Genomic DNA, 27,249 nt, shown 5'->3' on the forward strand with positions numbered 1-27,249 from the left:
TCTGTAAGAATCAACATGGATTCCGGAAACAACGATCGCGTGAGACCCAACTCGCTTTATTTGTTCATGAGACCCAGAAAATATTAGATACAGGCTCCCAGGTAGATGCCATTTTCCTTGACTTCCGGAAGGCGTTCGATACAGTTCCGCACTGTCGCCTGATAAACAAAGTAAGAGCCTACGGAATATCAGACCAGCTGTGTGGCTGGATTGAACAGTTTTTAGCAAACAGAACAGAGCATGTTGTTCTCAATGGAGATATGTCTACAGACGTTAAAGTAAGCTCTGGCGTGCCACAGGGGAGTGTTATGTGATCATTGCTTTTTACAGTATATATAAATGTACTAGTAGATAGTGTCGGAAGTTCCATGTGGCTTTTCGCGGATGATGCTGTACTATACAGTGAAGTTGCAGCATTAGAAAATTGCAGCGAAGTGCAGAGAGATCTGCAGCGGATAGGCACTTGGTGCAGGGAGTGGCAACTGACCCTTAACATAGACAAATATAAAGTATTGCTAATACATAGAAAGAAGGATCCTTTATTGTATGATTATATGATAGCGGAACAAACACTGGTAGCAGTTAATTCTGTAAAATATCTGGGAGTATGCGTGCGGAACGATTTGAAGTGGAATGATCATATAAAATTAATTGTTGGTAAGGCTAGTGCCAGGTTGAGATTCATTGTGAGAATCCTTAGATAATGTAGTCTATCAACAAAGGAGGTGGCTTACAAAACACTCGTTCGACCTATACTTGAGTATTGCTCATCAGTGTGGGATCCGTACCAGGTCGGGTTGACAGAGGAGATAGAGAAGATCCAAAGAAGAGCGGTGCGTTTCGTCACAGGGTTATTTGGTAAGCGTGATAGCGTTACGGAGATGTTTAGCAAACTCAAGTGGCAGACTCTGCAAGAGAGGCGCTCTGCATCGCGGTATAGCTTGCTGTCCTGGTTTCGAGAGGGTGTGTTTCTGGATGAGGTATCGTATATATAGCTTCCCCCTACTTATACCTCCCGAGGTGATCACGAATGTAAAATTAGTGAGATTCGAGCGCGCACGGAGGCTTTCCGGCAGTCGTTTTTCGGCCGGCCGCGGTGGTCTAGCGGTTCTGGCGCTGCAGTCCGGAACCGCGGGACTGCTACGGTCGCAGGTTCGAATCCTGCCTCGTGCATGGGTGTGTGTGATGTCCTTAGGTTAGTTAGGTTTAAGTAGTTCTAAGTTCTAGGGGACTTATGACCTAAGATGTTGAGTCCCATACTGCTGAGAGCCATTTGAACCATTTTTTCTAACCACTGTTGGACCTGTTTTCAGATATGCGATTCCATTCGGTTGGGTCCCTTTTTGGCTTAAACGAAAACGAATAAAGCCCCTTTCACACATACACGGTTCTCACGTACTTCATATTAGATTTTGCGTTTTCTTCCGTTCACAAAAAAATGGCTCTGAGCACTAAGGGGCTCAACTGCTGTGGTCATAAGTCCCCTAGAACTTAGAACTACTTAAACCTAACTAACCTAAGGACATCACAAACATCCATGCCCGAGGCAGGATTCGAACCTGCGACCGTAGCGGTCTTGCGGTTCCAGACTGCAGCGCCTTTAACCGCACGGCCACTTCGGCCGGCTCTTCCGTTCACACACTCAGCAGCTGAAAGATTAGTTTATGACGGAAGTGCGATCAGTGAGTTGGCAATTTTCTAAAATACGGTTTACCTTAATATGTGTCGCAGAAAATTTTGTAGTGTGTTATAATTTGATATGTATTTTTAATAAATGTCACTGATTACTTCCCTGATTTTCAAATAATTTCATATCAAATTTCCCCAACATCGCGATGAGATTACCGACTGTCCTCATGTATTACGTCTGTCATTCGACAAAAATGAATTTTTCACTACTTACACAGTTCCATTTTTTACTGAAGTGAAATTCATCAAAGATGTCGAAAATTTCAGCACATACGTCTTTCCATGGTTTCTGCGTTTTAAATTGATCCTTACATTTTTCAAAAGTATTTTCCCCACACCACTGGTTTAGATTGCACTGCAGAAATCAATCGATCCACACCAACTTCTGGTAAACCGTTCATTTTATCAGAAAACCTGCGACAACAAGTTTCACAAAATATTAATAACAGATAAATTTTGAAGAGATCTATTTATCATAACGTTAAAACAGAAGTTGAACCAAGCGCCTGTGTGAGTGTACGCCTTGATTGCTTGCTGTTCCCTGGACACGAGTTCGCACCTTATAGAAAGCTGAAGAAGCCCGTTGGTGTCGAGGAATTGTTCGGTGACCTACCGTTTCTGCTAGGTACCGAATAGAAACCTAAGCACCATTTTACACTAGTCGGTAGCGAGCGAGAAAAACCGAAAACAGCCAAACTAGAAATAACCGCTTGCATGTGAAACAGGCCGTACCCGGCACGTGCAGTGAAACTTAAAATCTCCATTTGCCGCCAACTAAGCTGTCCTCCCGATCCCGGCCATCCACCCCTGATATTCTAACCTGCCACCATACCGATACTAACCTCTAAAGCTATCAGTGTAGCTACAACATGGCATAATCAGAAGCATTAGTAGCATGTTGTTGCTTACGGCACTCCTTTAGAATATTTATGTGTGGTTAGCTCCTTTACGTGCTGTATGGACGACTTACGTAATAGGCTTTCAAAATTCACATTCGTACCACAAGAGATAGCGAAGTTTCAAAATGGACAGTCGCTTCGTTTAAATGTGGCATGACTTCCAGGAGATGAAAATCGAATTTCGGAGACCGTTTTTCGCCGACGCGTTTACATGTTAAGGCCTGAAGTGGATTTGCTAGCTCAGTTAAATATGGCGCCTCGAAAAAAGTTGTTACAGTTGATGATTAAGTCAGCACAATCACTGTTTCTCTTCAAATAGACGAGGTGCAAACAGTTTCAATCTAATACTTAAGGGCTCACAGGCTATTTGACCATCTTCTTCTGTGCGGATGCACAAACACTGCCCGAAATCTAACAGGAATCGGCAAAACGCCGCGAGTAATGAGTATAATTGGCAGGGGCACTGTGAATATAGTGCGGGACAATAATTTGGGAATGTGGGTCTCACGGGAGGCGTACCAGAGATATGTCCCTGCAGTCGCACTATCCTCTGTGTCCTCGGTTGCTCAGATGGATGCCGTCACGGTAGCTCAGCGTGTTCGGTCAGAGGGTTAGCTATCCTCGGTAATAAAAAAAACTGAGTGAATGGATCAACTAAGAACCTGAACAAGTGTCATCGGACGTCCGCCCGAACGAATTCAACGAACAAGACAGAACAATATGAGAGCAACAAAAAAATGGATAGAGCGTCTGCCGTGTAAGCAAGAGATCCCTGGTTCGAGTCCCGGTCGGTGCACACATCTTCAACTGTCCCCGTCGACTTGTATCGAGGCCTGTATGCAGCTAGGGGTATTTATTTCATTGTAATCTAATACTTATACTTACCTTTCACTATTAAAAAAGCCATTCCCTCTATATTAGCCATAATTTTTTTTTAAATACAGTACGAAACCTGACGCCCAAGCACGTTTCAAAACCGGTTGCGTTTACGTGAGAGTGAAAATCGATTGCGGAATTCGAAAACCGACGACCAGAAGCGGATTTCCAGAATCGATTTTGAAGTGTTTACATGACCACCCAAAAGCGGTATTATGAAATCGGTTTAAGAAATTCGGCTTTGGTAGACGCATGTAAACGTGATGAGTGTGTCGCTATATGACTAAGTGCCTACTCTATGTATTAATAAACTGATTTTGACAAACCTTATACCAGTCGACTTTAGTTTTTTCTCATCAGCTGCTTACTACTTGCAAGCAGCGTTGTGTGGGAACGAGATGAGATCGCTGAAAGCGGAGAAGCTCATTGTCGCTCTATGCAGGCTATTACATGCCGTGAAACGCTGCCAGCGCCTCCGTTGTCTCATCCGCTTGCAGGCCACGCCCCCATCACTTCACAGCGTAGTGTCCCGTCGGCGGCAAGCGGCCGGGATAGCAGGCTCGGCAGTAGGGACGAGCCCAATATCGGCAGCTCGGTGTCAATCGCCGACGGCGGCGGCATGAAATTGTCTCCCGTGTCTGGGAGTATATGGGCCCGGACGAGAAAGGCAGAGGCAGCCGCTGTCGAGAGGGCCCTGGTCGGAGAGGAGGAGAGGGCGCCGAGGCGGCGGAGGCGGCAGAAGTGAAGCACGGAATCTGAGCTCAGGTCTGCAGATTTGGGACTTGACCTGCACAGGAGCCTCTCCTGTGTTTAATTCATCCTCTCGTGGGTGAATGATTCCCAAGTAAAACGTATTACTTAATTCACTAAACTCGTTCGAAACCAGATGCAATTACACTGTGATGACAAACGTCACGCGATAGCGATATGCAAACATACAGATGGCGGTATTGTCGCGGACAGTATTGTCGCGGACACAAGATAAAAATGGACACTGCATCGGTTGGTTCATTTGAAAAGGTTTACGACGTTACTACGGCCACACGACGGCATTTAATAGATTTTCGACGCGGAATGATAGAGCTAGACGCATGGGACTTTCCACTTCGGAAACGGTTAGAGAATTCTATATTCCGAGATCCACAGTGCCAAAAGTGAACCGATAATACCGCATTTCACTCATTAAGTCTCACCAAGGTAAATGCAGTGGCTGTCGGCCCCCCACATAACGAGTGACAGCAGCGACTTTTGCATAGAGTTGTCACTGCTACAGACAAGCAATAACCGCAGAAATCAATGTGGAACGTACAACGATCGTGTCCATTAGGACATGCGATGAAATTTGGCGTTAATCGGCTGTGACAGCAGACGACCGACGCGAGTGCCTCTGCTAACGGCACAACATCGCCTGCAGCGCCTCTCCCTGGAAAGTGACCATATCGGTTGAACCCTAGACGAACAGAAAACCGTGATCTAATCAGATGAGTCCAGATTTCGGCTGGTAACAGCAGACCCCACGAAGCCACGGACCTGTGCAAGCTGGTGGTGGCTCGATAATAGTGAGGAGTGTGTCCTACAGAACCGATTGTTGACTAGAAATGCTTATATTCGGATGCTCGGGGACTGTTTTCACCCAATGATGGAATTCATGTTTCCAGACAACGATGTAGTTATCGCCAGGACACAGTTCTTCGCGATTGGTCTTGAAACCTTCCCGTCTCCTCCGTATCTCTTTTGTTACGCAACAACTGTCTGCTCTATATCTCTTTTGTTACTCAACCTTCCCTTCTACAATAACCTATGAAACCTTCCCTTAGGATTTCTATCTCTTGCTTAATAATAACAAATGAAATCCTCCCTTTGAAATTTATTCTCTTTCTCAATCTTCGCATACAAGTTTAATTGCTGCTTATTAAAAGTGATTTTCTGATTATTTCGAAGAAACATAGAATGTGTCGTCGTCATGGCCCTTAGTCGTTACCTGCAATAAACCAAAACTGTCCCATACCTTTTTTACTGTTACTGGATCGCCATCTGACTGCTACATCGAACTGCGACATGAATATACTTACTCTGTTTTACTATGCTCTATTAGCAGCTGGTGGGCTGTCATAATAAGCGGCTGTATTTATTACCAAAGCAGACGTTATTCTTTAATAGCAAAGCTGACGTTATTCTTTAATTAATTTGACTGAAGTTACGTAATTCGTAGTTAAACTTTCTTCTTGACAACAATAAAAGTTTGCAAAGTTTTACGTTGATGGTTTTTAGGATGGTTTATAATCAGTAGTGCAATATTGCTGGAAAAAATTAATTATATTCTGAATGAAATGAGTTTACAAACGTTCAAATGAGACTTACTTTTTACAATAATCTTACAACTAGCATTCCTCAAACATACCTTCAGTAGTCTTGAGGTTCTCAAAAAAATAATTCAATAATATTAGTTCCTCTTATGATAATAGTTAGCTGAGGTCTTCTGTACATCCGTTTCTAATCTCTTGTAAATCATAGCTACTGGCTGGCAGGCACACCGTTCCTCTCAACCTCTCGCTTAAGACCTGCCACCGACTCGTTTCACATCTCGCTTACTGCTGACTTCCTACGAATGCTAAAGTGCAGTCTCTTCTGCCAACAATGTTTTCTGGTGCAGATAATCTCTGCCACCATTACAAAATGTATCAATGTGCGGTCTTTCCCGCTCTTTTCTTGAAATGTAACCATACGCTGTCTCTCCCGCCTTTTTAAAATTATATCAATGTGCGGTCTCTCTTGCCAACAATACTTTGGTGCAGACATTCCCTGCTACCACAATTATTTCCAACATGACAAATATTAATTATTCCTACTTAATCCTATTAATAAAATATAAACATCTTTCGTAAATTGTTGTTTGACAATAGACAATAAAATGATACACGTCATGCATGCAGCATACAGCTTTACTGTATGGTTATTGATGATGGCGTCCTCTTGGGTAAAATATTCCGGAGGTAAAATAGTCCCCCATTCGGATCTCCGGGCGGGGACTACTCAAGAGGACGTCGTTTCAGGAGAAAGAAAACTGGCGTTTTACGGATCGGAGCGTGGAATGTCAGATCCCTTAATCGGGGAGGTAGGTTAGAAAATTTAAGAAGGGAAATGGATAGGTTAAAGTTAGATATAGTGGGAATTAGTGAAGTTCGGTGGCAGGTGGAACAAGACTTTTGGTCAGGCGAATACAGGGTTACAAATACAAAGTCAAATAGGGGTAATGCAGGAGTAGGTTTAATAATGAATAAAAAAATAGGAATGCGGGTAAGCTACTACAAACAGCATAGTGAACGCATTATTGTGGCCAAGATAGACACGAAGCCCACGCCTACTACAGTAGTACAAGTTTATATGCCAACTAGCGCTGCAGATGACGAAGAAATTGAAGAAATGTATGACGAAATAAAAGAAATTATTCAGATAGTGAAGGGAGAAGAAAATTTAATAGTCATGGGTGACTGGAATTCGGTAGTAGGAATAGGGAGAGAAGGAAACATAGTAGGTGAATATGGATTGGGGGTAAGAAATGAAAGAGGAAGCCGCCGGGTGGAATTTTGCACAGAGCACAACTTAATCGTAGCTAACACTTGGTTCAAAAATCATAAAAGAAGGTTGTATACATGGAAGAAGCCTGGAGATACTGACAGATTTCAGATAGATTATACACTCCTGGAAATTGATATAAGAACACCGTGAATTCATTGTCCCAGGAAGGGGAAACTTTATTGACACATTCCTGGGCTCAGATACATCACATGATCACACTGACAGAACCACAGGCACATAGACACAGGTAACAGAGCATGCACAATGTCGGCACTAGTACAGTGTATATCCACCTTTCGCAGCAATGCAGGCTGCTATTCTCCCATGGAGACGATCGTAGAGATGCTGCATGTAGTCCTGTGGAACGGCTTGCCATGCCATTTCCACCTGGCGCCTCAGTTGGACCAGCGTTCGTGCTGGACGTGCAGACCGCGTGAGACGACGCTTCATCCAGTCCCAAACATGCTCAATGGGGGACAGATCCGGAGATCTTGCTGGCCTGGGTAGTTGACTTACAGCTTGTAGAGCACGTTGGGTGGCACGGGATACATGCGGACGTGCATTGTCCTGTTGGAACAGCAAGTTCCCTTGTCGGTCTAGGAATGGTAGAACGATGGGTTCGATGACGGTTTGGATGTACCGTGCACTATTCAGTGTCCCCATGACGATCACCAGTGGTGTACGGCCAGTGTAGGAGATCGCTCGCCACACCATGATGCCGGGTGTTGGCCCTGTGTGCCTCGGTCGTATGCAGTCCTGATTGTGGCGCTCACCTGCACGGCGCCAAACACGCATACGACCATCATTGGCACCAAGACAGAAGCGACTCTCATCGCTGAAGACGACACGTCTCCATTCGTCCCTCCATTCACGCCTGTCGCGACACCACTGGAGGCGGGCTGCACGATGTTGGGGCGTGAGCGGAAGACGGCCTAACGGTGTGCGGGACCGTAGCCCAGCTTCATGGAGACGGTTGCGAATGGTCCTCGTCGATACCCCAGGAGCAACAGTGTTCCTAATTTGCTGGGAAGTGGCGGTGCGGTCCCCTACGGCACTGCGTAGGATCCTACGGTCTTGGCGTGCATCCGTGCGTCGCTGCGGTCCGGTCCCAGGTCGACGGGCACGTGCACCTTCCGCCGACCACTGGCGACAACATCGATGTACTGTGGAGACCTCACGCCCCACGTGTTGAGCAATTCGGCGGTACGTCCACCCGGCCTCCCGCATGCCCACTATACGCCCTCGCTCAAAGTCCGTCAACTGCACATACGGTTCACGTCCACGCTGTCGCGGCATGCTACCAGTGTTAAAGACTGCGATGGAGCTCCGTATGCCACGGCAAACTGGCTGACACTGACGGCGGCGGTGCACAAATGCTGCGCAGCTAGCGCCATTCGACGGCCAACACCGCGGTTCCTGGTGTGTCCGCTGTGCCGTGCGTGTGATCATTGCTTGTACAGCCCTCTCGCAGTGTCCGGAGCAAGTATGGTGGGTCTGACACACCGGTGTCAATGTGTTCTTTTTTCCATTTCCAGGAGTGTATAATGGTGAGACAGAGATTTAGGAACCAGATTTTGAATTGTAAGGCATTTCCAGGGGCGGATGTGGACTCTGACCACAATCTATTGGTTATGAACAATAGATTATGACTGAAGAAACTGCAAAAAGGTGGGAATTTAAGGAGATGGGACCTGGATTACTGACTAAATCAGAGGTAGTACACAGTTTCAGGGAGAGGATAAGGGAAAAATTGACAGGAATGGGAGAAGGAAATACAGTACAAGAAGAATCGGTAGCTTTGAGGTATGAAGTAGTGAAGGCAGCAGAGGATGAAGTAGATAAAAAGACGAGGCCTAGTAGAAATCCTTGGATAACAGAATAAATATTGAATTTAATTGATGAAAGGAGAAAATACAAAAATGCAGTAAATGAAGCAGGCAAAAAGGAATACAAACGTCTCAAAATTGAGATCGACAGGAAGTGCAAAATGGCTAAGCAGGGATGGCTAGAGGATAAATGTAAGGATGTAGAGACTTATCTCACTAGGGGTAAGATAGATACTGCTTACAGGAAAATTAAAGAGACCTTTGGAGAAAAGAGAACCACTTGTAGGAATGTCAAGAGCTCAGATGGAAACCCAGTTCTAAGCAAAGAAGGGAAAGCAGAAAGGTGGAAGGAGTATATAGAGGGTCTATACAAGGGCGATGTAGTTGAGGACAAAATTATGGAAATGGAAGAGGATGTAGATAAAGATGAAATAGGAGATATGATACTGCGTGTAGAGTTTGACAGAGCACTGAAAGACCTAATTCGAAACAAGGCCCCGAGAGTAGACAACATTCCATTAGAACTACTGACGGCCTTTACATCCGTGAAGTGCTATTCTGAAAGACTGAACGATTCTATGTACGACAGACGCAACCCTTTCCTTGGACTCCTAAAAGCATAAATTTCTTTGTATGTGAAAAGAAATGGTATTTAGAGGATCCCAAATTTTAGCGAACTGAAGTCCAAACCTTCAAATGCCTCAGTTTCCCTCTGTTAAACACATCTTAAGGGATGTCCATTGTCTCTTTCAGATGAACTCTCTCTTAAAAAAAAATAATAATCTCTGACTGACAAAAAAAGTGAAGTATCCATTCGAGGAGGACGTAATGAAATGAAACCAAGGACTGAGTGGGTACGTGGTGTTATTCTCTGGTTACAAAAGTGAGTGAAATTTACAAAGATTTTGGCAGTATTAACCCACATTTCAGTACGACGTGGCAACCCCTCTGTCCTGGATACCTGCACTGATTCAGTCAGTAAGGGTTTCATAAGGCCGTTGTATCCTCTGTTGAGGCAAGCAAGCTGGTCATTGACATCCCGGATGTTGGCAGTGGGATGGAGAAAATCCAGGCTGGTTCTACACATGGTCTACCCGGAACAGATATGAGGTTCTTGATGGGCACAGGAGTACCCGTATGTCACGCAGACAGCTCATAGAAACATGTGCCATGCGTGGACGAGCATTGTCCTGTTGAAAAATGGCTTCACGATAATACCATTTGACGGGAAACACATGAGGATGAAGGATGTCCGTGACATACCTTTGTGTCGTCAGAGATCCCTCAATCTCTACCAGCCATGGCTGGAAGTCATGCACGATGGCTTCCCCACATAGTAGTGCAAGGAGCAACATTTCTGTGCTGCTCTGAAACAGTTGAAGAATGGGACCTCTCCCAACGTCGTCGACATATCAGCCGACGATGATTGTCAAGGGTGGATCAGAACCATTAGTCATCACTGAACATAACGCGATGAGTTCCATCAGCAGTCGATGCCTCTGGGTCACGGCACCGCTTCAAATGCAGCCATCTGTTTTGTGGTGTTAACGGCAGTCTACGCATGGGATGGTCGCTCCGTGGTCCAGCTGTTGCTAGTCTCCTACCTGTGGAGTGGAATGATGCAGACTGTTGCGGGGAGTCCGTTACTTGTCGTTCTCGGATGGCATGCGCAGATGTGAAGCGGTTACAATGTGCTCGGTGCACATTACCGCGATCCTCCTTTGTGTTGGACAGATGTAGTCGACGGAAAACTTTGAGTACGAGTATGCCTACTCTCACTTTTCCATGGAGACTGACATCAGCCCACTGTCACATCCAAATGCCCCAGGAATGTAGATATAGCATGCTTCGACCCGCCGACCAAAGAGGGTACTTTAGAGCTCTGTGAGGTACTTTACTTGTTTTAGCAGGCGGTGTATTTTCTCATACAGTTGGCCTGCAAAACGTGTGACTATTCTTACTGTTTGCAAAGTATTGAATCAAAAGTAGCTCCTTGAATCCCGGAAAACACTTACCGTAAGTTTCCGGCAGATGAATTGAGCATCGTATATTTTGGAGCAGGTCATGAGATGATGAAGCCACATTATCTGTCCACTCCTTTCTTTAATGGGTTACATCAGTTGGTAAATTCGTTTTGCCATCAACTTTTGGTTAGCATTCAATAAATGTGAAGTCTATATTGCACGAGGCACTCTGATACAGCATTATCAGGCTTGCCACAAGTTTCCTCAAGTGAAACTCGCTGCTATTTCCCTGATTTCCGGATACGTTTTAGCATTTTTCCCTGCCAAATTTTGAGATCTCAAGGGTAAGTAAAGACATAATCTGACAAAAAAAGGGCTTTTGTATTTCTCCCCCTTGTCATCAAAACTCTTAAATACTAATACAAACATCTTTTGTAATGAACTGTTTTTAGATGGAGAAAATAAGCCAAGTGGTATATGTGCTTCATTAAGACCACTGTTATTATATTTTTTCAATAAAACGAAACGCATTTGGTGACAAACATACATATTCCTTTGGAGTCGCAACACAGATTTAAAATACCTTCACTGACTTCAGAAAGTTGCTCAGAAAAATGTAGGGGCCTTGAAAGAAGTGTATAATGCGGAGAGGAGCCAGCACTATAAGTGACTCCCAATAAAATGTTGGTTCTGCTATGTTCGTTATTGTCAGTTATTACCCACAGTGTGTACCTCTTCATCCAAAGCAAGTCGACAGCATGGGGAGAGATTTGTAGGGTACGGAGCATGTGCAAGGGCTTCCCAGCTAAACTTCTGCAGCGTACTCGAAACAACTTTGGAAACATGTGGGCGGATCCATATTTTTGGAGCCCTGAAGAAACTCTTTTACGGCCGTTTATTTACTTTTGACGAAAGGTGCATGCGTGGGTACAGTCGTGATTCCGTAAGCTGCCGCAAACATTGCTCCATAAAGGCATTGGCCGTTTTCACAGCATGATAAATTTCTTAACACTTAAAATAATACACAATTTACTTAATTTTTTCCATCTGTCTAGTTTTCGTTTGTGTGCCTGTTACAAAATATGCGATATTATATCTTTTGACCTGCGTATAGCAATGCACTTGTGGTCGTCACCTTCTAACGCCGCATTGTGCACTTTACCACATTTATGTCTGTTATAGTAGTTTTGAGAAGTCATTCACATGAATGATCTACGTAAGACATATGAGTCGTTTGAGTTGTACCTCCCATTTCATAATTGTTAAAATGAAAGTTTTGTATCCTGCCTGGAAGGCGGCGCGTGGATCTGCTCTTTTTTTTTTTCTTTATTTAATTTCAATTCCCCCCGAAGGGGGCGGGCTGGCAGCAGCTTAGTATGCCGCTCTTCAGCCTACAGACTTTGTTAGAAAGATGAAGAGAAGAAATAATAAAAACAGGCGATAAAATCGGAGACTTAAAGAGTAACATGGCGAAAAGAAATCGTGGAACTTAAAACAAAGAACAGAGGGATGATGATGCTAATAAAATACATACGAAGCAGACAGGTAAAACAATAGACAGACAATTAAAACAATACGGCGACAGTCTGGTTTCTGTTCGCAAAAGACATAAAATTCACACCTAGCGACAGCATGGTTTCTGTTTGCAACATGAGAAAGACGAACAACACTGAACAGTCACTGGAACACTGCACTAAAAAGTTGGCAAATGTGACATACCACAGCCGAGAGCAGGTGGGGGGAAACTGGACAGATGATGGGAAAATAAAAAAGGGGGGAAAGGAGAGTAAAAGCGAAGGGGGGCAGCCAGGAAAGAAGCTGATGGAGGATAAGGACCCATAAGAGGGGTGGGGGGCGCTGGGCAGACACGACAGGGAGTGGGGTAGGCAGAGGAGGGGAATACAAAAGGACTCGGGCGGGGAGAAGGGAGGTAGGGAGAGGTGTAGTGGGGAGAAAACAGGACGGAATGGGGGAAGAGGGAGCCCAGGGAAAGGACAGAGGAAAGGAGGGGGAGTGAGGATCAGAGTTGATAGGAGGGATAAATGGAGGGAGAGAGGGCATCATCTGGGAGGGGGAGTTGATGGAAGCCACCTTGGGAAAGGAGATGTAGGGTGTAGAGATGGAGGGTAGGGGGGACACAACGGTGAAGACGTGGCAGGGGGCAGGGATGGGAGAGGAAAGGAGCAACCAGGGGGTGAGGTGGTTCAAGACGGCGGGAGGTGTAGAGGATGCGGATATGTTCAAGGAATAGGAGCAGATGGGGGAAAGGAATGAGATCATAGAGGATCCGCGTGGGGGACGGGAGGCATATACGGAAGGCGAGGCGGAGTGCATGACGCTCAAGGATCTGGAGGGACTTATAGAATTTGGGGGGGGGGGGGCAGATACCCAGGCAGGACGGGCATAACAGAGGAGTGGATCTGCTCCCGAGATCTTCAATATATGCCGAATGAAGGAAGCTTGTAGGAGCAGGAGAGGTGAAGCACTTCGGTACTGCAAGTAAAGTTAAAGCATCTTTACTGGCGTATAAACATATATAAACACATTACTTAACTTTTGGTACAGATGAGCACGTAGTTGCGAAGCCGTTCATGTGTCAAAGCTAACAGTTACTACAAGTTACAAAGGCAAAGTCTGTAATGGCCACCCCCTACAAGTAGAAGATAAGTTGCTAGGTCGTCTGCTCTTGATCAACTGGGCTGAAAGCAGAGCGGCGCTCATTCAGCTTCACAGCGTGGGCTAGAGGGCACTGTGGTCGGCGTAGTTCGTTCGCTCTCGTACTGCCAACCTGCGAGCGAGCACCTGCGCTGTGGCATCGGAACTATCGATACCACAGAAAGAGTATACATTTCATCAATATTCTCAAAAATAAAATAATTTTAAGACAGCGTGATATTCCAGCATAACTACATTAAAAAGACGTCTAAATAAAAGCAGTCTCCAGAACATTTCTCACATGACTTACTGTACTGTGCATCTTCATTTACCAACATAGTTACGTGGGAGCCACAACTTGGCGTTTGGAGTCCATAGTTTCCAGCGATAACAGTAACCGACTGTCGGGAGACTTCGTGCTACAGTGGTTTGCAGATGTTCTTTTCCAGCTGCGCTGCTTCTAATTAACCCTTGTTGACAGCATTTTCTGTTTTGTCGTAGAGCTGTGCTGTGGCTGTGCTGTGTATTGTTCCGCTGTTTTAATTCCGAATTTTCGAAAATGAGTGATGAGGTTGCGGTCGCTGAGCGCGGGAGCTATCCCCACTGCAAATAGAAGCAACAAAAACTACCTCCTGGCATTCAGTTCATTGAAACGCCTCCTCTTTCTTACATAATTGGTTCAAATGTGCAGCAAGCTGTGAAAATTTAGATACGAACTTCCTACAAAATTCACCATCCCTACAAAGCGGGTGATCCCGTTCGTATTTTTAGGGAGTCGAAACTTCCAAATTGCCTCAGTTCGCTCCTGATCTACTGTAACCCCACTGGACGACGCTAAAGGCCTCAGAAAAGAGATTTCCTCACTTGCCATATTAAGCTTAGCTAACTTTACTGTGAGACTACCGCTATGCAAACACGCCAGTATTTGATGGACATGCTCAACATGCTTAGAAAGTGTGCCACCATATATCTGGTAAATAAACTCATATAAGTTCCTATCGTATAAGTTCTAGTCAGTGCAAAAGGCAATAAGAGGCTTCGAGGCCTCAGCCAAGGGATTTTCGTGCTATGGTAGGCTGAAGTATATAATGTTAAAGTCTGCACTCTAGCGAACCAAGAGAAAAAGTTGTGAAGATCAGGCAAGTGATCCGATTCCAAAACGACCTTTTGATTTAGGGCTCTATATTCCACAACTGACGACTCCCACGTGATTAGCCTTGGCAACCAGGTACATCGGCGATACATGAAGCGAGGCCGATGGCCTAATCACCGCGTCATGTAACGTTTGGTCAGTCAACTGGTGGCGAATCTTCATTTTCATGAGCGACAGACAGTAACGGCCAACGGCCTTGCCGCAGTGGTAACACCGTTTCCCGTCAGATCACCGAAGTTACGCGCTGTCGGGCTGGGCTAGCACTTGGATGGGTGACCATCCAGTCTGCCGAGCGCTGTTGGCGAGCGGGGTGCACTCAGCCCTTGTGAGGCAAACTGAGGAGCTACTTGATTGAGAAGTAGCGGCTGCGGTCTCGGAAACTGACATACGGGCGGGAGAGCGGGATGCTGACCACGTGCCCCTCCATTTCCGCACCCAGTGACGCCTGTGGTCTGAGGATGACATGGCGGCCAGTCGGTAACTTTGGGCCTTCATGGCCTGTGCGGGAGGAGTTTACAGACAATAAGGGGCTTAGTGCACCGGTACCAGATGAGACAGCTGTATCTGACTGATACTTTATTTTCTCTTTTACCCTTAGCTTGTAAGTCAAAACGTTGGGAAACATCCTAAACCCTTTGAGTAATAATTAAATCTTTTTGGGTCGTAAATGACCGAGTTCAAATTCGTTAGATTCATTGAACACATTATATACGCCTTGAACAGCACTATGTTCCCACAATTTACACAACATATTGGGCCATAATTTAAAAGGAGTTTGACTGCCAGCATGATCTAAAATCAGTACAGTGCCATGAATAAAATTACAGCGCAGCAACAGTTCTGTGTTTACAAAGAGAGCTCGCCTGTGATCAGATAGAGTTTTTGAAACAAACTATACTGTAGTGTAGGATAAGGTCCAAGGTATCACACCATTAACCACGGCTAGCCCTCGTTTGCGAGTAGTCGACGGAAAAAATTTCTGATTTTTGCGTGGTGCTCTATAGATTTAATAACAGTAACAATTGATAGATTAGTTGAATAAGGTAATGGTTAAGGAAGTGGCGTCACATGCAAAAGGATGTTGCTTCGAGTCTTCTTGGGTGCTTCGAAATGTTTTATTTTTAAATCTTTATCAAAATGACTTTGTTAACTAGTTTCTTTCAGTTAACTCGTTTAAACGTAATTTTTTCTGTTCCTATGTCATATCGTAGTAGTCGTCACATGAAATACATCATTTGCTCTTATTATTCTTCCTATCAGTCTTTTTCCATTTTGAATCATTGTTCATGTTATTTTGATTACTGTTATGTGTTAACTTCGATGTAATTCCTTCAATTTTTCGTCTTATATTTTCGTCCACGTTGTTGCATTCACTATTTGTATTTCTCATTTTGCTCGAATTTCGTTTTACTTTCGTTTAAATCATCATCAACGTTATTTTGCCCATAGTGTAACAAGAATTTATGTTTTAAATGTTTCTATGACTATTGACATACAAAAAGATGTTCATCTTATAACGAACAATACATTCTGAACACCATTTCACACTCAATGTAAACAGATTATTTCGTCTTTTGTTTTCTAAAACATGGATCTGTATTTTCAGATTTTAAACATGATGATAGATAAATAAAAATAATTAAATTCACATGCACAAAGATTCCAAGAGGGAAAAATAAGAGAAATTTAAGAAGTTACAACGTTGATGCAAATAACGTGACAAAGGAATCAAATAAAAGAAATGGGGTATAAACCAATCAATTGAACAAAAATAGTGATTAAAATCATTTCGACCATTTAAAAATAAAAACTTTAAAGTGCTTGACAAGTAGCAAACCTACAACCTTTTCCATTTGTACTCAGTGGCTTAACAACTACGCAATACAACCCGTCTAACAATTGTTTCTATTTTTAGATCTATAAATCATCACACAAAATTTCAAAATATATTTTCGTTGGTTACTTGCAAACGGAGGCCCACCAGGGTGAAAGTCTGCTGAGTGTAATTCCTTAGACCATAACCTACATCACCGTACAAATCGTTTTAAAAAGTCGATCCTACAGCTGGAGACCTCTGGTTGTTAGTCCCTTAGCCGTGAATAACCTCACTGGCCACAACGCACTGGCTTATTTTATAATAGGCTCATACCCAGCGAAGTAGTGGTAATAAGTGACCATTCATGATCTCACAATCCCGACTCACAGTTGGCAATGAAGAAAAATTGCATATTTCACGATTCCTCAAACACCAGTTGCTGTTGAGTATAGAGACACTGCTCCTGACATCCAATAAGCACAAATAGGTTCTTGGTTGAGAGTCACTGCTTCCACGTTATTACAGTCTCTCGTTAGGACTTCAGTTCGTTTTCCTCCGACGTCAGCCACCCGCCACTACATCAACCAAATCAGCAAAGTTAACACGTTTCTCTGAAAATAATACTTTTGAATGGTAATCTGGGCGCATCCCTTCTAAGACGTTTTTTAAAACATCGACATCTATGACCTGAACAGAGCCACACTGGCCATTAACATTTGTTGTACATACTATACCAAAGTCTCGCTACACCCCTGCGCAACAAAGAAATGCTTACTGATTAAGTCACTCCTAACCCTACTTGATAGTCTTTCCCAAAAAATCATTTCTCGTAATTCTCCCCAAGTACCATGATCACAGAAAATGGCACCAATTTTCTCTTCAAATAACTATGAGAAAAGGGTTACAAAAATACTGTATGGCTTGGTTTTCAAGGTAACAGAAACCTGCAACAATCTATTTCTTGAACATTCTCGATTGAGAGACCATCAGCACCATTGAACCTCAGCATAACTGAGTTGGGTAACTTAGCAAAGTGGTGCGCTATACACTCACTAACACCCTATCTTACCCACCGTCAACCTTATCCACACTCTCATGAGAGAGAGAGAGAGTGACCTCCTCATTATCATCAAATGACGTGGCGTCCCACTCTGATGCATTCAACGTCATACGTAATTCTATTCTACAATTCATTAATATTGGCAGCCTGTTACCGATTAGTATCAATTACTTTCACGTCTTGAATATGGTTATTCCGATGGATAATTTGCAATTGTACTCGATATATATGTGCTCACAATGGATTACTACATTCAAAAAACGGATAATTTTTCCCTGCGCTCGAAAGAGAGGCGGCAGAAACAGGTCGTGCGTCCTCACCACACCAACATTGCCCCTAGTGACTTTCAATAGATACGCCTATGCCCCGCACAGGCAAGTGCCCAGCTCAGCGACTCATCCCTTTTCCGACTGACAATGTATCCGGAGCTCATACTGCAGGTGCTCCATCCCTAAATACGTTGTCCCCAGGACACTTTACTCCATAGTACACCAAAGTCTCGCTACACCCCTCCATAAGAAAGAAATACTGACTAATTAAGTCACTCCTAACCCTAGGTAGTAGTCTCTCCCACACCTAAAACATACGAAACATATAGACTCTGCCTACATATATTACGAGGGTTGCCCAGAAAGTAATGCACTGCATTTTTTGTCTCAGCCGAAAACAATGCTACGAACGCGAAACGTTATGTATGTATTATTTGATGTCTCCTGAGTGAGCACGCCAAGTTTCCGTCACTTCCGAAAGATAGCGTAGCTGCAGGACACTTTCAAAATTGCGTCTGTACGTGATGTACGTTTGAAGCAATGTGCCTTCATTGAATCTGTCATTGCAGAGAAAGAAACTGTGTGAAATATTCACAAACTGTTCTGCAAAGTCTATGGAGCATCCGCTGTTGACAGAAGTACAGTTAGTCTCTGGACACTAGGGGTGAGACTACCAGAAGGCGGTTCGGCGGAGCTCCACGATTTGCAGCGGTCGTGGAGATCATCCACGGATGTCACACCTGGCATTTTGTGTCGAGATAATGTTATCATTCACGAGGACAGACTTTCGTGGAAGATATTTTGAGGACAATGACGACATGATTCACACAGTGAAGCACTGGCTCCGCCACCAGGACAAGGATTGGTACCGACACGGCATACACGTTATTGTTTCGCACTGGAGGAAGGCCATAGAGTGGGATAAAGGTTACGTGGAACAATAGGGTGTGTAGATAAAACACCATTCTTTAGTATGTGTAATTCTCATTATGTTAGAGATGGAAGTATAGAAGGAAAAAAAAAAATGCTCTGCATTACTTTCAGGGCGACCCTCGTACAAATTTGTATATTTTTATGTCCTTTTACTAAAAATATTGTCACGAAAGATGCGTAACTGAATTTTTTTAATTTTCCCAGCTCTCAGAGAACCATGTTCTGCTACCACTGAAAAGCCCAGTGAGGTAAGTGCTTGGGAAGCAGTAAGGTTAGGTCATCAAATAAACATCAATAGCTAAATAACAATTTTAATAAAATAAGCCATCATAGCAGTGATTAAGTAACAAAATGGAAATGATTACCCCCAAAAGTTTACAATGCTATTACAAATACCAGCAGGTTGGTGAGCAGGCACCAATTCACAGCACTAGATGTGCCAGACAAATAGCACGGTCGCTGGTACTTCTAAAACATAAAAATACAATAGCTTTAAAAAATCCACGATAACATTTTACAAAAGCGGGTGGCTCTTCGAAGTTCCACAGGATTACACATTGCCTTGCCCACACCCAGAAATCTATTTAAAATAATGTTTCACGTTAGTAATAAATAATTTAAACCTCACAAAAAAACAATCGTTCTTGTATCTAACACCAATAGCTATTAACTCTTGAATAATGAACCGACAACGATCAGTCCTGGAAAACCTGGTACAAATGCAATACAGCTGGGTTGAAACTTGCAAGAAAAAGTGTTCATAAAAGAAGCCTAATCGAATAGTACCAACCAAAGGTACAGCTTCGACTAGAACAAGTTGTAATACTCACATAATAAAAAATCTTAAAACCGGACGCATTCAAAAAAAAAGTTCAGGCCCTCCTCAAATTTGCTCTCCGCGACACCCCGCTACTCAAACGAATATGTGGCCAATTTAAACCTAAGGCAAATAACTTAATTCTGATCCATGATGAGAGGAAGAAATTTATGGGCAGGAGCAACTCCAAACAATAAAAATCAACTCCTTTCAAGTCTGTCGGTGCCAATATCATTCATCAAATAAGAAACCGATTGCATACCAATAGTGAATGGAGTTCTGGAAAAATACCATTAATCAAGACTGCACTCTATGTTAAGGTCAGCACTGCAGTGCAAGCACACAACAGGTAAAGTTTCGTACAACGATCGAGAGTGGTAAAGGAAAGTGAGAAAGAGGGTGTAAAGTGGCAGACAATGGGTTTTCTGTTGGATTGTGTTGTATGAAGTGCCAAAGCCTTTCTGTAAATGAATGGCTCATTGAAGCACCGCATATATGTGGATTTTAGGATAATCTCCGTGACCTTACACCAGCAGCATCAGCGAGTGTTGTCGATATTAACCCCGCGCGTATAATAAATTTCTGGTCCCGTCGCCGCGGTTACTGTAACACGATGTACAATGGCTGTCATAACGCACGGACTACACGGTCGGGGCTGTACTCAGCATAAAAACCAGACTGTGAAGGCAACGCTACACCGATAACATGATCATCCATAACGGCCACGTGAGCGCAACACAAACGACCACGATATTTAGATGCTTGCTGGTTCCTATGTTGTTTCTCTCCCGTGTAGTTCTGATTCATCAGTTATGGAATGGAGTGAAATGGTGAAGAAAAAAACACTATTATCATTGGAAACATGTGAATAAATATTTTCAAAATGATGGAGCTGTGGGCGGAACTGTACAGGTAAAACAGAAATGTCAAATGTTTCATCATTGATTCCTCCTTTTGTCTTTTATTTTTTATTTTTTTTATTACTAGCTGTGGGCGACCAGTTTCTATTAGCGTCCGTATTTGCTCGACAGAGAGCCCCGGCAAACTTTTTCCACGATCGACGAACAAATGGACAAAGAGGGAACTGAACTCCTGCGTCTCTCTCAGAAGGTCTAGGAAACCATTTTATTGAAACTTCCCGAAGAAATCTTGGTGTGTACTAAGAGCATTCCGCAAGAAGACGTAGGAGTTGTTATAAAGTAACATATCCGACATGTAACAGACATTTCACTGTCAAATAGTTATAAAATAATGCAATTAGAAGAGAAACTCATGTCTGTCATGAACGGGGGACTGGCACCTGAGCGATATCAGAACTTAGCATGATAACACATTTCTTCAATTTTTCTAGTTAATATTCTGTCCAGTTAACTAAGAGTTAGAAAGACACATTCGTACTTAAATCAGTGACCCTCTTGGAACTTTGCGCTATATTTGAAAGAATGTGAAATGAGGAGTGTTTTGTTAAACAGTTACTGCGTCATTACCAAAAATCAAATCAACGCTTGATCTAACATTTCAGTCTAATGTAATTATGGAATTTTTACAGACCATTACATTTCAATTGCTGAGTTATATTTGAGTTTATATGTGATAACAATTTCGGAAAAAAAGTATTCAGTAAATATTAACAAATATTGAAACCTCGCCTTAGAAAAAAATTATGAACTACTGTGTTGGTAAACCCCTTACGTTATTTGATTTTCAAACAGCTGAGCAAAACTGAACGTACTCAGACATTTCTCTCTTTACTTATTCTGATCATCACTAAACTGACACACAATACTTTTAGCGCAACGCAATCTGACTTTCAATATTCCCTACAAAAGAATGGCCATGACTAACAATAACCTATACCTTTCATGAATTACTTACCTCACAAAAATCTTCGTTACTCGAACTACTGCAATACAGCGAGCGCCAATCTAACTGCTGTAGGCACTAACTACTGATAGGCACAGTTAGCAAATGAAAGATTTTGGTAGAGAACAAACAATGTATTTACCTTAATAGTATTCAAAAGTCATTATATATATATATCAGTTCATGACATCCAGTCTTACAGATTTCGTTTTTCTGACGGACACACGTCCAGATCGTACGCTCTCAAAACTCTGCCATCTCTCTCCCCACATCCACCACTGCTAACGGATCACCTCCAACTGCACGCTACATGCTGTTCACATCCAACTGCCAAATACTACAATAGCGAATATTCCAACAATGCCAACCAGCCACAGACTGCACACAGCACAGCCAGTCATTTTCATACAGAGCGCTACGTTACGTTACCAACATAAAACCTAAACAGCCTACTTACAATATATAGCATTTTAAGGAATTATATTTGTCCAAAAACTATTCTAACGTAAACAATAAGCTTCACACACCAGCAGTTAACCTTTTGCTGTCTGTTATCTCTCATAAATTATCACTTTGGATCTTAATGACATAAAAATTATTTCTTGTTTTGAGGTCCCGTGACTCAGGCGATAGAAACGTAACCTTTATGGCAAGGCCGGCCACGGTGTGCCAGACTTCATACTTGTAGCGTGTGTGGCTCGCGAGAGGTCAACACCCTCCCTGTCTCGATATTGCTCGTCCCTTCCCGGAAGCACTCGCTGCTGCTACAATGGCAGATTATCAAGATTAAACTGAGTTTGAACGTGGTGTTATAGTCGGCGCACGAGCGATGGGACTTAGCATCTCTGAGGTTGCGATAAAGTGGGGATGTTCCCGTACGACCATTTCACGAGTGTATAGTGAATATCAGGAATCCGGTAAAACATCGATTCTCCGACATCGCTGCGGTCGGAAAAAGATCCTCCAAGAATGGGAGCAAGGACGACTGAAGAGAATCGTTCAACGCGACGGATGTGCAACCCTTCCGCAAATCGCTGCAGATTTCAATGCTGGGTCATCAACGTCAGCGTGCGCACTATTCAGAGAAACATCATCGACATGGGCTTTCAGCTCCGAAAGCCCACTCGTGTACTCTTGAAGACTGCAGGACACAAAGCTTTGCGCCTCGCGTGGACCCGAAAACACCGACATTGGGCTGCTGATGACTGGAAACGTTTTGACTCGTCGGACGAGTCTCGTTTCAAATTGTATCGAGCAGATGGACTTGTACGTGTATAGAGATAACCACATGATTCCATGGACCCTGCATGTCGGCAGGGTACTGTTCAAGCTGGTGGAGGCTCTGTTATAGTGTGGGGCGTGTGCAGTTGGAGTGATCAGGGACCCCTGATGCGTCTAGATACGACTCTGAAGGTGACTAATATGTAAGCATCCTGACTGATCACCTGCATCCATTCATGTCAATTGTGCATTCCGACGGACTTGGGCAATTCCAGCAGGACAATGCGACACTCCACACGTCCAGAATTGCTACAGAATGGCTCCAAGGACATTCTTCTGAGTTCTAACACATACGGTGGCCACCAGACACCCCAGACATGAACATCATTGAGTATATCTTGGATGCCTTGCACGTACTGTTCAGAAGTGATCTCCACCCCATCGTACTCTTACAGACTTACGAACAGCTATCAGGATTCATGGTATCAGTTGCCTCCAGCACTACATTAGTTGAGTCCACGTCACGTCGTGTTGCGGCACTTCTGGGTGCTCGCGAGGACTCTACTAGACATTACACAGGACGGCGAGGGATAGCCGCATGGTCTGGGGCGCCTTGCCACAGTTCGCGCGTCTGCCCCCATAGGTGGTCCGAGTCCTCCCTCGGGCTTGGGTGTGTGTGTTTTCCTTAGTGTAAGTTAGCTTAAGCTAGATTAAGTGGTGTGTAAGCCTAGGGACCGATGACCTCGTCAGTTCGGCCCCGTAGGAACTCACCAAAAGTTTTCAAATTATTACATTAGTCAGACTTAGCAGTGTATATTATACAGTCGCAAAAGCGACGGATACTCCCTATTTTCTTTGAAACTGCATTACAACACCGTGCAGATGGAATTTAAAGATTTAGTTGAGAATGAAAGAGGAAACAACTACAACGATCGACAGTAAGGATTGATTTTTCTGTACAGCAACATGCACATTGTTCTAATTTTTAAGGCATTGGGCACGTGAACAAATTGTTGGTACGAATAGTAAAATTTCTAAAGTTACACATATTATTCTACAGTCAGTTGCAACAGCTTTCGATGGAACTGAACGAAAAGTATGGTGACTTTATCTATATTACAATAAAGAGCGTTGATGAAGTCAAAGGCCAGGCCTGGAACTAGTTTTCAATTTAAAACTGGCTATTGTTGAAATTATGAAGGAGAAAGGACTGCAAGAACGAAAATTAGAGCATCCGAAGTGGACAGCATACCATGAATTTAGAATGGACTTGACTGCATACTGCCCACAGTAAAACACTTCAAAGTCACAAACAACTTGCTTCTGATATGATGGGGGACGCATCCAAAATGAAAATCGCGCTGTAGAAGTGACACATTCTGACAAAAATAGTCCAGTTCCCTAAGGTCATTGGCGTTAAAGGAAGCTCGAAGTTTGAAGAATTCATTGTGTCATTGAAAAAATTACAAGGGTAGTTCCCTAAACGTCTTGAAGACACTGGCATCCTTACATCTGTTTCCGAGATGTTTACGCGACCGTTTCTCATTTCAGATGAAAGTGCCCACGTGCATGTGGAGATGTAATTGACTGATCTGCAAAGTAATTCTCGTTTCAAAGACAAATCTCTTTAAGGTTAAAACTGCTGCTTGGTTGATTTGGGGGAGGGGACTAAACATCGAGGTCATCAGTCCCATCAGACTATGGAAGGATGGGGAAGGAAGTTGGCCGTGTCCTTTCAGAGAAACCACCCTGGTATTTGCCTGAAGCGATTTAGGGAAATCACGGAGAACCTAAATCAAGATGGCCGAAAGTTCCGTCCTCTCGAATGCGAGTTCAGTGCGCTGACCACTGCGCCATCTCACACGTTAAAACTTTCCAATACATTTACATTGCTTTCCTCAGGCAGTTGCCACGTCTCCAAAAAAACGTTGCAAAAGTACTACAAAATTTCGACCAACAAATGTGTGTGACAGACATTCTTTCTATCGTGGAACTAAGTAAGTCACGATTAAGTGGCCACCAGTGTGCGGAAAGCTGTGAAATTGTCTGCATCTGTCCATATGCCGACAGTTTGTATCAGATAAAAATTAGTAGTAGTAGTAACTTTATTCATCCGTAGATCTCTTTTTACAAGGATATAGTACATGTAAAAGAATTTACAAATTTAGATCATTTTAAAATACGCTAATAAATATACACATATATTTACAGACTTCTAGTTAGAGACAATCATTAGATTTATTCCTGGTATACAATACTTTTTTTACAAATAACTTATTAAATAATGTAATGCCACATTGTTCACTCATATGTCAGTACCAGTTACTGCACACACTATGCACACACTGTTTCATAACACTTCACTCAGTACACATACACACACACCCACACACACACACACACACACACACACACAGAGAGAGAGAGAGAGAGAGAGAGAGACACTCACACACACACACACACACACACACACACACACACACACTGGTGATCTCTGGGCCATTTTCTGTACCGCCACTTCCCATTTGCTGTCCTGAAAAACTTAGTCAGCATCCCTCCATAATGAGTGAGATGTTGAGCTCAGAAAGAGGAAGAGGTGTTAGTATTGTGCCGTGCATAGTTTGGAGGTAATTATTTCTAGAAAAGAAAAAAAGAAGGAGAAAACATAAAGTGAACATGTTATGTGTAATGTTGGATATTTTATAATCATTATTATTACTATTTATTTGTATAACATTTTTTTAATCAAACTCATACTCTGTTTTAGCTAAGTAATCCTTCAATGTATAAAATGCATTGCATAACAGGTACTTTTTAGCTGCCTTTTTAACTAAGTGTATTTTGGCAATTTCTTTAATCTCTTTTGGTAATTTGTTGTACAGTTTTATTCCTTGGTAGAAAATGCTGTTTTCAGTTTTATGTTTACTTTTTCTTGGTAAGTGTAAGTTGAGTCTATCTTTCGTTGCATGTTCATGGACAGAGCTGTTTGTGCAGTAATTACCAATGTTATTTTTGATGTGTACAACTAATTGGAAAATGTATTCACATGGAACAGTTAAAATCCCCAGTGTTCTGAACAGATCTTTACAATGAGGTCGACTAGTATTTTTGGTTATTATTCTTATGGCTCTTTTCTGGAGTTTGAAAATTGTGTTCATATTTTCTGCATTTGTACCCCAAAAGAAGAAGGCCATAGCTAAGAATTGAGTGTACATATGAATAATATGTAACTGAAAGACACTGCATGTTAAACACTGGTGATAGAATTCTAAGGGCAGAACATGCTGATGACATTCTGTTTGCTAGTACTTTTGTGTGTTCACACCACTTAAATTGAGAATGAATATTCATTCCTAGAAATCTTGCATTTGTTACACAGTCTATAGAGGTGCCATCTACATTTAATTTAACATTTTCATTTTTCCTCTTCAACCTGAAATTCATGGCATTAGTTTTCTTTGTGTTCTATGTCACTTTATTACTTATTGACCAATCATAAACTTCCTTGAGAGTTTCATTTGCTTTCTCTTTCAAGGAGTTCTCTTGTTTTCCCAGTGACTATAATATTGCTGTCATTACCGAAGAGGATTTTTTCACTGGGAAAGTCATTGATGTATGTCAGGATCAGTATTAGTCTTAATACGCTACGTTGTGGAACCCCTATATTAATGTATTTTGGTTCTGATAAGTGTTTTACTAAGTGTTTGGATCTATTTGAAGTATGTGTTATCTCTACTCTTTGCACCCTATTTGTTAGGTATGATTGAAACCAGTCATTAACTACCCCTCTTATTCCAAATGCATCTAATTTATTTAATAGAATCTTGTGGTCGACTGTATCAAAAACCTTAGAAAGATCCAAAAATATGCCTGTGACACACTCATCTTTATCAAGAGCATCAAGTACAACTTTTGTGAGTCCAACTATGGCTGACTCCATGTGTTTTCCACTTATGAAACGAAACTGTGATTGGCTTAAATTATTGTATTTATTCAGGTAATTCATTAATCTGTCTTTCATAATTGCTTCAATTTTTTGTGAGTTTGCTGACAGCAGGGAAATGGGCTGATAATTTTCTATGTCTTCTGCATTAACTTTCTTAAGCAAAGGTACAACTCTTACCTGTCTTAACTGCTCTGGAAATGTCCCTGATGTGAAGGATTAATTTATTATATTTTTTAAGAGGCCTTGTGTAATCCCTATGCATTGCTTCAGTACACACACTGGTACTTCATCTAAGCCTACTGAGTTGGTATTTTTTAGTTTTTGAATTGTTTTACTGACTTCATTCCCTGTGGTTGGAAGTAACATAATTGTATTTAGTGCAACATTATTTATGTATGTTATATTTGTTTGGGGGAATTTTTGCTGTAACTTTTCTGAAATACTTGAAAAATTATCATTTACATAGTTTGCTAAGTGCTGTGGATCATTTATTACTTTATCCCCCTCCCTTAGCAGTATGTTATTCTGCTTTTGTTTGCCCATTTCCTTTTTTTATAACATCCCAGACTGCTTTGCTTTTATTCTCTGCATTATATATTATTTTGTCATTAAATGACTTTTTTGCAGCAATCAGCACCTTCCTATAGATCTTTTTGTATCTATGATAGAAATTTAAGAATTCT

The sequence above is a fragment of the Schistocerca cancellata genome, chromosome 2, assembly GCF_023864275.1.
Source record: "Schistocerca cancellata isolate TAMUIC-IGC-003103 chromosome 2, iqSchCanc2.1, whole genome shotgun sequence".
Taxonomy (NCBI): Eukaryota; Metazoa; Arthropoda; class Insecta; order Orthoptera; family Acrididae; genus Schistocerca; species Schistocerca cancellata.